General features: G+C 44.5%; 3 non-coding genes across 3 annotated transcripts; 1 reads left to right on the forward strand and 2 right to left on the reverse strand.

The window, feature by feature from the left end:
* Positions 1-523: 523 nt before the first annotated feature.
* TRNAF-AAA (transfer RNA phenylalanine (anticodon AAA)) lies at positions 524-605 on the reverse strand. Its single transcript has one exon. It is a non-coding gene; the product is annotated as a tRNA-Phe (tRNA).
* Positions 606-1,094: 489 nt separating this feature from the next.
* Positions 1,095-1,176, reverse strand: TRNAL-AAG (transfer RNA leucine (anticodon AAG)). Its single transcript has one exon. It is a non-coding gene; the product is annotated as a tRNA-Leu (tRNA).
* An 8,551-nt stretch (positions 1,177-9,727) lies between these two features.
* Positions 9,728-9,809, forward strand: TRNAL-UAG (transfer RNA leucine (anticodon UAG)). Its single transcript has one exon. It is a non-coding gene; the product is annotated as a tRNA-Leu (tRNA).
* The last annotated feature ends 1,736 nt before the right edge of the window (positions 9,810-11,545 follow it).

The following is an 11,545-nucleotide window of genomic DNA, read 5'->3' on the forward strand; positions in this document are numbered from 1 at the left end:
CTAGGCCGAGTTCAGAGTGCGCGGCCGGCTGGGTCTCCTGGGACAGGATGCCAGTACTCTAGCCCGAAATCCGGGTGGCCCCAAGCCCTTGAGCTCAGCGCGGGCCTCTCGGCCTACTCGGCGAACCAAGTCCCAACCCATCTCGCCAGAACACGGAGACTCAAGCGCGGGGGTTTGAAACGTCGGCACTCACCTCTGCGCGGCGGCCGCGCCCCGGCGGCGGCAACAGTCCAGGTTCCCGCAGCCTGCAGAAGTGGTGGCCACCGACTTCTCCGTTCAGGCAGCAGCCATGTTGCTGGTGAAGAAACTCCGGCGGACACGTGGGGGGAGCGGGCGGGGTTGGGCCTCGAGTTTCCTTTTACCCAGAATGCTTTGCGCCTACGCGCTTGGACCCTCCCACTCTACTGTCTCTTTTGCGCGGGCCTGTCAACTAGCTAGGCCTGGCGGTAGAGGGCGTTAATATATCGGGAAACCACGAAAAATAGTGTGGCGCGGAGGCCATAGGGACAAAAACTTCTGCTTTTGGCAGCGGTGGGATTCGAACCCACGTCCCCGTAGAGACTGGAGCTTTAATCCAGCGCTTTAGACCGCTCGGCCATGCTACCTTGAACCCTTATATATACAAGTATAGGCATCTCATTTTTTGAAGTCACTTTGGAGCTAAAAGGGTAGGTGATTATTATTATTATTATTACTTTCCTATCAATCAAATATACACCTTTTTTTGGTCAGATCAGCTAAAAAAATTTGGGGGGAGTGTGCTGCAGAATTTAATAATTATGTGTGCCATGAGAAGAAAAAGGCTGAAAATCACTGCAGTAAAGCAATGTCCAGTGGGGGACATTTAAATAATTTGCCAACCACACTCCCTATGCTCTACAGAGTTTTAGTCAAAGCCNAGCGGGCGGGGTTGGGCCTCGGGTTTCCCTTTACCCAGAATGCTTTGCGCCTACGCGCTTGGACCCTCCCACTCTACTGTCTCTTATGCGCGGGCCTGTCAACTAGCTAGGCCTGGCGGTAGAGGGCGTTAATATATCGGGAAACCACGAAAAATAGTGTGGCGCGAAGGCGGTAGGGACAAAAACTTCTGCTTTTGGCAGCGGTGGGATTCGAACCCATGCCCCCGGAGAAACTGGAACCTTAATCCAGCGCCTTAGACCGCTCGGCCATGCTACCTTGAACCCTCATATATACAAGTATAGGCATCTCAGTTTTTGAAGTCACTTTGGAGATAAAAGGGTAGGTGATTACTATTAGTATTATTACTTTCCTATCAATCAAATGTACACCTTTTTTTGGTCAGATCAGCTAAAAAAATTTGGGGGGAGTGTGCTGCAGAATTTAATAATTATGTGTGCCATGAGAAGAAAAAGGCTGAAAATCACTGCAGTAAAGCAATGTCCAGTGGGGGACATTTAAATAATTTGCCAACCACACTCCCTATGCTCTACAGAGTTTTAGTCAAAGCCTCCTTGGCCTGGAATAATGTATAACCAAATTCTTCTATGGAACAAGAGGAAGTGCCTTGTGAAGGTGAGTCCCAGGCAAACACGGAGACCACCAGTGCAGCAGACCAGAGACAGAGGGACACAGACATCTAGGTATGCATGTGGATATACAGTTGACCTTTAACACCGGTTTGAACCTGAACTATTTTTTATCTTTGTTTGGGAATTCGTGGATGCGGAGAGCCATTTGTGTGCACTGAGCCACACCATTTTATATAGGGGACTTGAGCATTGTGGATTTGGGTGTCCATGGGGGTCTTGGAATTACAGATACTGAGGAACAACTAAAGTTTTGGGGAGAGTCAAAAGCTATATGTGGCTTTTGAAAAAAATTCTCACCCGATGTGTTTATTGATTTTAGAGAGGAAAGGAGAGAGAGAAGGGGAGGGGTGGAGGCAGAGAGAAAGAGAGAGAAATATCAGTGTGAGAGAAATAAATATCAGTTACCTCCTGTATGCACCCTGACTGGGGATCGAACCCTCAACCATCTTAGTGCATAAGGAAGATGCTCCAACCAGCTGAGCCACTCGGCCAGGGCAGCTCTATGTGGATTTTTAACCATGTTGTAGTTAGTTGTATTTACATTTTTCTTAACAAGAGTGGACCCCTATCTATTGCTCATTGTCCCCTTCACCACTAGGTTGTGAACACATTTCTCTGGTCAAAGGTGATCTGTCATCTGCAGTGCCTGCTCTGACATGCCTTTTGGGGGATGCAGTAAGAGTTGATATTTATGGAGTATTTACTCTGTGCCAGGCACTGTGGTAATTTGTTCCTGGGCAATTATCTCTTTCATCACAACCGTCTTATTGTCCCCACTTCATACACAGGGAGACTAAGGCAGGTTAAGTGACTTTCCCAAGGTTACAAGTAAGTGGCAGAGCCAGGATTTGACCCAGGTCTGGGCGTATGCTGGCCTCTCCAATGTCCTGTCCTTAAGCCTAGACTTTAGTTTTGAGACCCCTTAAAATTCAGATTCCTTTGGGAGAGCAAAGTCCTTCAGCTTGCCAGTTGCTATGGCCTTTGTAGGAAGTAGGTTCAAGTTCACGAGGCATGGCATAGGGGTCAATATACAGGCATCATCTTAGAAAGTGGTGGGAGGAATGGGAAAAAAAAATGTTCCTGAAAACCATCACCGAGTGTTTTATCCTTTGGTCTCTGTGTTACAAGTTTTGAAAAATGTAAGATCCTGAAGATATTTTGGTTTGACATGTTGACACCTTTGGTCACCTCAAGAAAACTCCTTTGGTTCTTGGCAAAGAACAGAATTGCACCTGTAATTCTGACCATAGGAAAGTCAGGCAGAAAAAAAGAGTATGAGTTAGTCTGTCCAAGCCCAAAGAGAGACCAAACAAAACCCCCAAATGTAAACAGACTGAACAACTTATAGCTCTATGGCTGTGGGCAACTTGTCTGAGTCTGTAATTTTTGTCTGCCCAGCAAGTGTCCCCTTCTTTGCACAAGCATCTTCATTTGTCTTGAAGGAACTAGTCTGCACCCCATTCTGTTTATGGGAGTAGCCCTCCCCATTTCCCTGGCTTCAAGGGTGGACCCTTGACCAGACCTGGCCAATCAGCACATTCCATCCCTTTACCCCACTGATTGGTTCTGAGATGAGCATGTGACCCAATCCAGGCCAATCAGACACTAAACTGGGTCTTTTATAGCAGCCATATAAAAGGGAATCTCTTTTTCAGAGAGTTGCTGAGCTGATAGGATATAAGCCCAGGGTTTCTGGGCATTCATTCCTATGGCAAATATTTATTAAGCTCCTACTGTGTGCCAAGTATGTGCTAGGAGTTGGGGGAAAGGGAAAATGAAAATTTCTTAGACTGTTATTATTCCATAACATTATAAACTGAGAAATGTGCTATGAGTGAAAAGCACAGGGGTCAATGAGGGATCATAAAGCCAAACCTGGTTAGGAAAGCTACTGTGAATAAATGACATTTGAGTTGACCTCAGAAGGGAGAAATAGGCATCATTTTCAGTAGCTTTAGTAGCACAGGTACCTGGGTGGCCTCAGCAAGAAGGTGTGGATCAGATCATTCTTGGTTTATGCTTGTTTCTTCCTTAATCACCTCCTTCAACCATCATACAAAGCTGTTTATTGAAGAGTTTGGGGGTAACAAAAGAGAATTAATACACGAGGAAAACACACTGTCTCCTCAATGTTACAGTATCCAAGAGGAAAAATAAACCTTTCACAGGGGGCCCTTTGTTGACATACTCCAGTTCCAAGCCTTGCTCCCCTGTCCTGAAGCCTGCCCTTCCTTCTCTCACATGCACAAACATCGCCTCTTCAAGCTCTACTAGAAAAATCCCTCTCCCAGCCCAGTGGATTTGGATTTTCTCTCTTTCCCATCCCCAGAGTAATCCACAGAACTCAACCCACAGGAGGCAAAAGACATAATCAAGAAAGTAAAAAGACAACTCAGAGAATGGGAGAAAATATTTAAAAATCATACATCTGATTAGGGAATTGTAACTAGAATATATAAAGAGCTCTTACAATTCAATAAATAAAAATGGGCAAACCATTCAGACATTTCTCCAAAGAAGACATACAAATGACCAGTAAGTAGGGGAAAAGATACTCAGCAACACTAGCCATTAGAAAAATGGAAACCAAAATCACACCCACTAGAATGACTATGATAAAAAGTCAGACAATAAGTGTTGACAAGAATGTGAGGAAACTAGAACCTTCATACCCTTCAAGCAGGAATGGAATATAAGCAACAGTTTGGCAGTTCTTTAAAATATTAAACATAGGTCTGCCACATGCTCCAGCAAGTCCAGTCCCAGGTATATACCCAAGAGAAATGAAAACATATTTCCACACAAAAACTGAGTGTTCACAGCAGCATTATTCATAATGGCCAAAAAGTGGATACAACCCAAATGTCCATCAACTGATGAATGGATAATGAAAATGTGGCATATCTATACAATGGAATATTGGTAATAAAAAGGAATGAAATGCTGATATATACTACAACACAGATGTACCTTTAAAACATAATGCTAAATGAAAGAAGCTATACACAAAGGCAACATATTGTATGATTTCATTTATATAAAATGTCCAGAGGTGGATTGGAGAGGTGAGGTCACCACCATCTTGATAGTTTCACCTTCACAATGGTGGTGGGGGGTGTGTAAGAGTTTGTTTTAAAATACCAATGGTTGTTTGGGGAAATGCAAGCCAAAAAACATTCTCTGGAGCACTGGTACCTACATCGTGGCTTTGTTGCCTCCTCTTACTGCACTGTCTCCTGTGAAGAGGATGTGGAAACAGGAATTCTGGCCAAGATGGAGGCATAGGTAGAAACCCTTTGCTTCCTTGCACAATCGAAAGGAGGATAACGACCAATCTAAAATCAATAAACAACCAGAAATGCCAGAAAATCAAACTGCATGGAGCTCCAACAACCAAGGAACTAAAGAAACAGTCAACCAGAACAACCAGACCAGCAGTGCTGCATCACAACAAGGAGGGCTACTCTGCCCTGGTGAACACCTAAGGTGTAACAGGTGTGCCAAGACAAAGACATGTGGTCCAAATGAAAGAACAGAGCATAGCTTCAGAAATAGAGCTAAGCGATGGAGAGAGAGCCAACCTATCTGATGGAGAATTTAAAGCCCAGGTAATCAAGATGCTCACAGAACTGATTGAGCTTGGTTGAAAAATGAAAAAACAAATGAAAGATACCAAAAATGAAATAAAGCAAAATATTCAAGGAACCAACAGTGACAGGAAGGAAACCAGGATTCAAAGCAATGATTGGGAACAAAAGGCAAAATAAATATCCAACTGGAACAGAATGAAGAAACAAGAATTCAAAGAAGTGAAGAAAGACGGAGGAATCTCTGGAACAACCTGAAACATTCCAATATCTGAATTATAGGGGTGCCAGAAGGAGAACAACAACATCAAGAGATTGCAAACTCATTTGAACAAATAAGGAAGGAAAACTTCCCCAATCTGGTGAAGGAAATATACTTCCAGGAAGTGCAGGAAGCCCAGAGAGTCCCAAAGAAGTTGGACCCAAGGAGGAACACACCAAGGCACATCATCATTAAGTTACCCAAGATTAAAGACAAAGAGAGAGTCTTAAAAGCAAGAGGAAAGGAGAGAATTACCTACAAAGGAGTGCCCATAAGGCTGTCAACTGATTTCTCAAAAGAAACCTTACAGGCAAGAAGGGGCTGGAAAGAATTATTCCAAGTCATGAAAGACAAGGACCTACATTCAAGATTACTCTATCCAGCAAAGCTTTCATTTAGAATTGAAGGACAGATAAAGGGCTTCCTAGATAAGGTCAAGTTAAAGGAGTTCATCATCACCAAGCCATTATTATATGAAATGTTAAAGGGACTTATGTGAGAAAAAGAAGATGATCAAACCCATGAACAGCAAAATGACAACCAACTCAAAACTATGAACAAATGAACCTAAAAGAAAAGACAAACAATGAAAACAAAAACTAAGCAAACAGATAGAACAGGAACAGAATCAGAGAAATGGAGATCACATGGAGAGACTTCAGTGGGGAGGGGGAAGGGAAGACTAGGAGGGAAAGGTACAGGGAAGAAGAAGCATAACTGATAGGCATAAAATAGACAGGGAGAGAGAGAAAATGGTATAGAAAACAGAGAACTCAAAGAACTTACATGTACGACCCATGGACATGAACTAAGGACAGGGAACGCTGGATGTTTGGGAGGTACAGGGCAGAGGGGGGATAAAGGAAGAGAAATTGGGAAAACTGTAATATTATAATCAATAAAATATACTTAAAAATTTAAAAAAAAATCCAGAGGTAGAGGAGAGACTGTTCACTGTCTGTCCCACGCATTGGACCCAGGGCAGAATGACGATTTCTTCCCACACCTCTCACCTTCAAGGTTTATCTGATGGAAATCAATGTTCATTCTGACATAAATCAGCACCCCTCCCCTGCCTCCTGCTTTCTGGAACAGGCCATTGTCCTGACCTGGTGAAGGATGTAATTTCCCATACCTGTAGCATTCACATACTACTCCTTGGCTCAGAAGGTCCTGGGGCTTTCTGGGTGTGAGAAATTTTCCCAGGCCAAGAGACTAATGAGGCTGACAACTCCATCATTACATTAAGAGTTTATTAAGAGGACTTACATAGGAGGTGTGTCTTGGGCAACAGAAAAATGACATGGCTATGCTCTGTACCACGTGGCAGGTGCTAAGGAGTTATATAGGGCCAGGCAGAATAGTTGGGGGTACTGGTGTGTGACTCGCCCCAGATAAGGGAGAACACCTTACGTGCCTGCCTGGGTAAGGAGAATGGCCTGTTCCAAGAACCAGCATATGCCAGCATGATGTGGGCACTGAGGAGGAGTCTACCAGGCAGCCTCCAAGGGGACCTAGGGGAAGCAGTCTCTAGTCTGCCCTGGATCTAGCTGGATCTAACATGAGAGTTGGACAGCAGTCAGGTCATAGAACAGTCTGTCCTCCACATCTGGTAGTGTGTTTCTCCCTTACCCTTGTGCAAGGCAAACCCCAGGATTAAGATGGACCTGTTGGAGCCTCTAGTTTCATTTGCCCAAATATCTGCATAGGAAAACATTTTTTTTCACAGTAGTTACTTTGGATTTGGTTGTGAAGGAGAGCCATGGTGAGGAAGAGAATTTCCCTTTAACTTCATAAATATCATTAGACATTTTAAAAATTTCACAACGGGCATTTAACATTACATTTCAAATTCAAAATGTCAAAAAATGCCTTCTACCAAGGCATTGATCGTTCCACTGCATGAAGAAGATTAAAGGCAATTTTATTTTCTTTACTTATCTTTAGAGGGGAAGGGAAGGAGAGAGAGAGAGGAACATCAATGTATGGTTGCCTCTGGTGTGTTCCCTGCCGGGAACTGGCCTGCAACCCAGGCATGTGCCCTGACTGGGAATCGAACCGCGATAACGTGGTTCACAGGCCCATGCTCAATCCACTGAACTACACCAGCTAGGGCCAGTTTTATTTTCTTATCTGTGCTTTTTCTTTGCTCAAATTTCAATAAGGTACATAAATTACTTATGCAAAGTTATTTTTAAATGTCACTTAAAAAGAATTCTGGAAACAGTTCTCCTGCTCCCAGAAGACCAGCTTTCTGCCTGCTCTAGCCAAGCAGGAGCACACCGATGTTCATTCAAATTCAATTATCAAAGAGAGAAAGGGAGAGAGAGATGGTAGGGGTAGGGTGACTGCTAGCAAATGGTCTGACTAATGGAGAATGCCTTGAGTCACTGTGGAGGGATTACCTGGAGAGGTATCTGAATCCTTCATGTGGCCACAGTGGGTGATCATACTGAAGATCAGACCACATCCTGGCCATGTTCAGATTAAAGTTCTGCAACTTTTCCTGCTCTGCAGCTTCACAAGTAAATTTACCTCAGACTTCAACTAAGTCCACATTGCAAGAGTGTGGTATTTTAATCAAGGATACAAAACCACTGGTTCAAGGAATAGTCTTGCTGCCAACAGTGTACTGGTCCCTGTGAATATAGCATTGGGTGAACAAGACACAATGACCTGCCCTTCTAGTGTTGACATTCTAGCAGGGCCAAGTATCATCCTGGGAGAGACTCATGCTTGAGGCAGGGGGTAGGGGAGATGTATGTGGAATACCACCCAGTGATCAATGACCCTGTTCAAATACTTGCACAATGAATGAATTTAATTCTCACAGCAAATTCTGTGAGGTGGGTACTATTATTACCACCCCATTATAGGGATGAGTGTTTGAGGACCAGAAAGATAGCTTTCCTAAGGCCACACAGCTAGTTAAGGCTCAGGCTGTGTGATTTCAGAGTGGGTAGGTTTACCAACTATATTGGTTTCCTATTGCTGCTGTAACAGATCACCAAAAATTTAGTGGCTTAAAGCAACACCATTGTCTTACAGTTCTGGAGGTTAGCAGTCCTCAAATCAAGCTGTCAAGCATCTTGTGTTCCTTTTCAGGGGCTCTAGGGAAGAATCATATACTTTACCTTTTTCAGCTTCTAGAGGCTGCCCACATTCCTTCACTTGTGGCTGCATTGTTCTGACCTCTGTTTCTGACTTCATGCTTCGTTTTCTAATTCCTGCCTCTCTCTGATAAGGACTCTTGAGACTACGCTGGGCCTACCTGGAAAATTCAGGATAATCTCATCTCAAGATCCTTAATTTAATCATATCTGCAAAGTCTCTTTTGTCACATAAAGTAACACAGTCATAGGTTCTGGGGACTTGGATGTGGACATCTTGGAGCGGAGCATTATTCAGCTAGCTACACCCACTGACCTATCTTTACTGGATGTCTGTTTGTGATTTTCCTTAAATAGGCACAGGAATGGATAAGCCTATGTGTAGGTATAATTAAAGAACAAGCGGACTAAAAGGAATTGCAACTCCTGGGGCAGGAGGAAGGGGAATAGAACTTGGGGATGTCAAAGGAGACTTGATTCATCTACAGTGTTCATTTATTAGAAAATATTTGAAGCAAATATACAAAATGTTAACACATCTTGGTGGCGGGAAATAGAGGTTTGCTGTGTGTTTATTGTATGATGTATTTGCTCTGTATTTACGGCATTTAAAAAAAAAACAACACACTGAAACAGCCTGTCTAGGAGAGAGCTGGCTCTGCCGGGGCAGCTGAGACGAGTTACTGGCTTCTCTGGGCGTGTTTCTCCCTCTGAGAAACACGGAGGGCCAATAACCTACAACCTTCAGCGATTTTCCTCCCTGGACACGTGGTTCTTACATCGTAAGGGCAGGGACCAGACCACCGGGCTACTCAGGACCGCAGGGGCGACAGGAAATAAGGGTGGGGAGCCCGCGGAGCCCCAGAGGCCGGCCGGGAAGAGAGGCGACGCTGCACCGCCCCCAGGTGGCCAGGGGCAGTATATATCACGTTCCAGGAAGATCAAACACACACATACCTGAGTATTGAATCTTAATGTTTAACATTGAGGAACTTCTCTTTCCTTTGTAACGCTGTGTTGTGATAATAGTCACTCCTGAGGATCTCAAGAGCACTATCACTCTGAGACCCAGAGGGAAGCCCGGCGTTTTTACCATAGGAGGAATGGAAAAGGCTGGTGATATCAGACATGCGCACATCCACAGGGGCGGGTCAGTAAGCCACATACCGCCGCGTCATTAGACCAATATAATCTCAATGGAGGCTGTAACAGGCGGGAGGTAGCGTGGCCGAGTGGTCTAAGGCGCTGGATTTAGGCTCCAGTCATTTCGATGGCGTGGGTTCGAATCCCACCGCTGCCATACCGGTGGGGACTCCTACTTTTCCATCCCTCAGAAACCTGTCATTTTAATGCTATTTTTTTTTTTAGTTTAATGGAATTGAGACCGGGAAGAGGGAAACAAACTGCAGAACAGGCCATAGGCCCTCTCACTCCGTAACCTACTACACAAACCCACCAAACCTGCTATCTAAAAAACGAGAAAAAAAGCATTATTTCCAGGAGAAAGCATCCAAGATACTTTGGAAAGTTCCCAAGTTTTTTAATCCTTCTAGGCCTGAGGCCACAGGCAGTGGGCCTGTTAACCCAACAAGTACAAAAGTTAGATGGGGGTGATTTTAATAATGACCTAAATTAAGGAGGGTCCCTTTCTGGCCGGCTCTTTGTACTTTGGAGAGCACCGCTGACTCCAGAAACTTCCTTGGCAAACCTGTCAGGTGTTGTCCCTGGGATGGGGCTAAGGTATCAGGGTCCCATGTGAGGATTATCAACTTTAAGGTCCCAACTTCATAGATCCACTTCCTATTTGGTCTTCAGTCTTGACTTAGGGTATCTCGTTTATTTATTCATTCGACAGCTACTTATGAAGGATCCACTATGGGCCAGAAACCAAGCTTGTCATGAGGCTATAGAACAAACAAGGCAGATGTATCTTCCAACTCATACAGTTTATAGACATTGTAATCTCATTAATTACACCCCTGAGGGGTGTTATGCAATGCATTATGCTAATGCTAACCTTGCCCAGGGTCAGTGGAAGAAGTGACACTTAGTTGGGACTTGAAACTGAAAGATTAGCCAAGTGAAGTGGAGAGAATGAGGCTCCTGGTGAGTCTGAGATGCCGTGAAAGCAACTCAGGGAACTGGCCAGAGAGCGGCAGTGGACAAAGAGCAAAAGATGAGGCAGAAGTGTTAGGCAAGAAGGCCATGAATGCCAAGGTAAGGCTTTGAACTTGATCCTGAACTCATTGAAAGGTTTCAAGCCAGAGGCTGGCATGTTCTAATTTTGGATTTAGAAAGTTCCCTCTGGCAGCAAAAACAAGAGCTTCCCTTCAAAACCCACTGCAGTTGTCTAGGAAAAAGGAGAGCAGCTTGTACCATGGTTGTGGCAGTGTGTGGGGCTGAAGGGGTGGGGCAGAGACATTTTGAAGGTGGATATGACAGAACTCACTGATGAAGACATGAAGAAGAGGAATGTGTTAAAAGTGATACCAGGTTTTGAGTTTGGGCCACTGGGTGGCTGGTGGTATCTATTCTCTCCATAAGAGGGAACACAGGATGAGGAGGTGGTTTGTAAGAAGGATGATTTCCATTTGATTTATACTGATTTTTGCCCTGGCTGGTGTAGCTCAGTGGATTGAGCACGGGCCTGCGAACCACACGATTGCGGTTCAATTCCCAGTCAGGGCACATATCTGGGTTGCCGGCCAGTTCCCGGTTCCCGGCAGGGGACGCATGAGAGGCAACCACACATTGATATTTCTCTCTCTCTCTCTCTCCTTCCCATAAATAAAATCTTAATAAGTAAATAAATGATTTATACTGATTTTGAGATGCCTGTGGGACATGGGGTTGAGTATTAGGTTGGACGTAGAAGTCTGGAGGTCTAGAGAGCACTCCACACAAATGATACAGATTTAGGGGGCACTGGGTACAGAAGTCACCCAGAGAGTGCACATAGGAAGCAGAGTGGCCAAGACAGAGTCCTGATGAACATAATCTTAAAGGAAGGACAATGCAAGAGAAGCCAGTGAAGAT

The sequence above is a fragment of the Sturnira hondurensis genome, unplaced genomic scaffold (genome assembly GCF_014824575.4).
Source record: "Sturnira hondurensis isolate 20B ecotype Veracruz unplaced genomic scaffold, ASM1482457v3 Scaffold0008729, whole genome shotgun sequence".
Taxonomy (NCBI): domain Eukaryota; kingdom Metazoa; phylum Chordata; class Mammalia; order Chiroptera; family Phyllostomidae; genus Sturnira; species Sturnira hondurensis.